General features: G+C 38.8%; 1 pseudogene; it reads right to left on the bottom strand.

Annotated features, from left to right (window-relative positions):
- Window positions 1-699: 699 nt before the first annotated feature.
- LOC105099230 (CWF19-like protein 1) lies at window positions 700-1,407 on the bottom strand (annotated as a pseudogene).
- Window positions 1,408-4,038: the final 2,631 nt, after the last annotated feature.

Here is a 4,038-nt window from a genome sequence, read left to right as displayed (position 1 = left end):
TTTTTATGATGCCCAATGGATGAAACAGAAGAATGATACTCCTCTACTATTTTTTCTGAAGCACATTTCTTTGCATAATCTGGGTAGCATTACATAGAAATGCAGAAGGATTAAATTTCATTACAGTTTGACATATATTTTATTATTCTGTGTACTGATATCCATTAATAATAAGGTTCTACGATGCCATTGGCTTGCAATTTTGAGAGAGTTCTGGTATAGCATGCTTCACTCTTCCCTGTTAAACAGACACACACACAAGCACACACACAAAACACATACACCTATATAGTGTATCAGAAGTTAGTAAATATTAATTAATTATTTAAGCTCTTTAAGCTCAAATAGCCAACCAAATACTTGCCCAATTTAGCCTAAAGTAAAAATATCAGAATTTGTGTTGCCCTGACCCATCACACATTTTTCTTCTTCATGGAAAAGCATTTGGATTTTATTTGATACTTTAAACGTTTTTGAAAATGTTGATAAACACTAGCTGTACATGGAGCTGGATGACAGACATGCTTTCAACATACGGGATTTTCATCTGAGAATGTTACTTTTTTTCAAAAGCCATTCAATCTTAGGCCTTTTCCTGAAGGTATGTGTCATGACATTGTACAAAAAAGCAGGGGAACTGTCTTTAAAAACAGGCTGCTACTACTTCCTGTGAAGTTCATAAAGTCCCTCTCGCTTTGGTTAGTCATCCAGAACGCAGGCGAGGGGCTCAGACTCTTTCAGGAAGCGGGAACCGGACTCTTCCTTGCTGCTCTGATACTGCCTCCAGTCAGACTTGTCTGGGTTATTAAGGATGGCTTGATTGGCCATCCAAACTGCAAAGGAAAATTTCTTTTAACTCTGTGGAGAAGCTTCTCTCCTGTGTCAAATTCAACATAACAATATGCTACCCTGGCTGCGCAATCTGCTGGATGGCAGGGTGCTCTGGGTTTTCCAGGAGCGCACTCTGTTGTTCCCGTGCCCGGGTAATGAAGCCATCTCTAATGTCATCGGGGGTGTAGGGGCTGAGTGGTACAGGAATGACCTGTTGCTGGAGGTGATGTCTCTTGTTATCTCTCTAAAATAGAACACACCATTTCCCTCAGCTCTTAACGCACTGCCTCAGCGTAGCTTATGCTTACCCACCTCTACCGCCCCCTCTGCCAAAAGCTCTGCCACTGAATCGTAGTGTCCAATGGGCAGGATAAGGACACAGTGATCAGATAAGCCTCCTTTCGCCAGATCAAGGTAGCAATGTGTGCCAATGTTGACCACAAGATGCTTTTCCACTTTGGGCAAGCTGGGCAAAACCAGCAAGGGCCTGGAATCTGGGGAGATCTGCGAGGCTGCTTTACGTTTGGAGAAGACTTGTTACTTGCCTGTAGATGGACACTTCCTTCCCTGCCTCATGCACCTATCCCCTTAGCCATCTTACAGAAGAACAGAGCAGTTACAGGTGATTAAAGAAATGATGAGAAATGTACACCTAGCTTTTAAACAAATCATTGGTCATATAAGCAGGAATGATTTCATCCTCTGTATGTGTTGCCTATAAAACACCTATTTAATTTTAACCATCATTATTTTGAGCCAGCCTTGTGGAAGTGGGAAAGAGCCATCTGCTCTGGAAAGGTGATTATGAATAACATTTAATGAAGCTTCATCCGACCAGTACTGATTGGGGCAGAATTGTATGGTGATTAGTGACAGCTTGGAGATTGGGAGAATTGGGTTGGAATGGGGACTCCTGCTTACCACCACTGTGATCTCAGACAATTGTTTAACCTCTTTTAGTCTTTGTCCCTTTATCTGCAAAGTGACGATAATCATATCTACTTCACAGAGTTCTTGTGAGGATTAAATAAGAAAATGCACGCATAGCACTGTGCCTGGCACGTAATAAGTGTTCAGTGAGTGGCTGCTATTACGAGATCTCTGGCGACAAGTTTATAAGCAAGATTTACTCCTGATTCAAGAGCTCAGAGATATTTTTTAAACATTCCTAAAATTTTTGTCCTTTGTTATAAAACTTAATATAAACACTATATGTGAATATTCCTGTCTATTATAATGTTACTCTTAGAGTTATGGGACTTGCTGACCCTACATTTCTTACTTCTTTCCTAGTCCAAGTTTCTCTGTATTTTGCCAAATTACACCAAATCATGGCTACCTCACTCTGAGAAAAGATCCATTTGCTACTCTTGTGCTCAGTGTCTAGGGTCCTGATCTCTGCAAACTTGATTTTCCACACCCACTTTGCCAATTGCTTTCTGAATAGATACGGCTAATGGGAGACAAACCATTGAAAATTGGAGGACAGGGGGAGGGAAGCCAGGTTACTTTCCTACCATGTCCTTTGACTTTGGGCTGCATTTCTAGTGTAATCCGAGTCTCCATAATTCCACCTGTCTCTGTCAGACTTCTCTGTGGTCACAGTTTCCTTTGGGCAGATCTCTGCCACAGTTCTAGTTCTTACTTGATCCCTGCCTCCATCAGGGGCTGTTCCTCTGTGGTTTCAGCTTCTGTCAGGATGCTCTGTGTTCAGGCCTCTGATAGCATCACCTCCTTTGACTCTCCAGCTTTAGAATAACGTTTTGCTGATACTAATTACTGGGTGTTGACACTAAACTCTGAGTAGCCTCAGCATTCCCTGACTGTCTTTAGCTCGTCCTATTCCTTTGTAACTAGTGGCCTATATTAATAACCTCTGTTGAACTACTTGGTCCGGATTCCCTCCTGATTAGACCTGACTGACTCAATCATGGTCATTCCACGGCTGTTTTCTAAGCAATTGATCCAGTGTAGAAATTTGATCTTTAGAGAACTTTGCATTTGAGAGGACATTTATAAAAGGAAATATTAAACTATGACATCTTCTTTTAATTCAAGAAATTTACTGCTCTAGACTTCAATAACTAATTGCATTAGCAAATAGCTATACAGGAAAAATTCTGTGCCTAAGACTATTAGGTAAAAAATACAGTGATGTCCAAGACATAGCCACATGCCCAGAGGAAGGACAAAAAACTCTTTATTTTCTCCATTCTTACTATTAGTATCATAGTTCCTGATACTTAGGAGTTTGAAGTAGGAATAATTCAATTAATTTCAAGTTTGTCGTAAATAAAAGAGCTTGAAATGATAAGCTAAACCTCAGACTTTATGTATTAAGATTATTTTTCCTGTCCCTCATTCATATATTTCCTCCAAAACAAATAAACAAAAGAAAATACTAATCAAATATTTAAAAAGATAACTAATAGTAGCCAATAAAATTTCTACTTAATTGTAGAGAATCTCATAAAATAAGCCTGGTATTTCCAACTTGCTGCTTAAGTCAATACAAAAGAATCACTTATGACTTCTTTCAACTTTGCAGATCATCTGTAATTTAAGGGGAAAACAGCTGCCCAGAGGGAAAAAGGTGGATTGAACTCTGAAGTTTAGGAAAATCATATGAACTAAACATCTCAAGTAAAACACAACCAGATTCTCTTAGGCAATCAGAAGGCCACATACATAAGCTTTCATCTTTGCGCAAATGGGCTGTATTCAATAGGAAAGAGAACGTGGAACGTTCAATGTGTCCTGAGACATGTTTCTTTGTTTAATTGCCTGAGTTGGTTCTTTTCTGTTTCCCATGCTCTTTGGAAAAATATCATCCATCCATCAGGGTTATGGAACTTATCTAACATTGTGGAATACCTGCTGTGATGGACTTATGTGACCACTATGTTAATGTAAATAAATAAATTTATTAAATTGACCATTTCAGGCAAATCTGTGCTAAGGTAAGCTAAGAATTATTTATCTTAGTTGGTGCAGCTGGTGCTTAGTAGATGTTATTGACCTTGAAAAATATCACAGTTTGCCAACAATAATGAAACTAATTTAAAAAAAAAAAAGGTTATTCAGGAAGGAAACCTATGTTATTGAGACCATTTCTCAAAACTGTCTATCAAAATAGTATACCCATAAAAATGAGTCAATTAGGGAAAAAATGTAGTGCTTTAATGACACAGAAAGTGTTTGTAAGAG

Source organism: Camelus dromedarius, chromosome 6 (assembly GCF_036321535.1).
Source record: "Camelus dromedarius isolate mCamDro1 chromosome 6, mCamDro1.pat, whole genome shotgun sequence".
In the NCBI taxonomy this organism is placed as follows: Eukaryota; Metazoa; Chordata; class Mammalia; order Artiodactyla; family Camelidae; genus Camelus; species Camelus dromedarius.
This window is presented reverse-complemented; position numbering and strand designations above follow the sequence as displayed.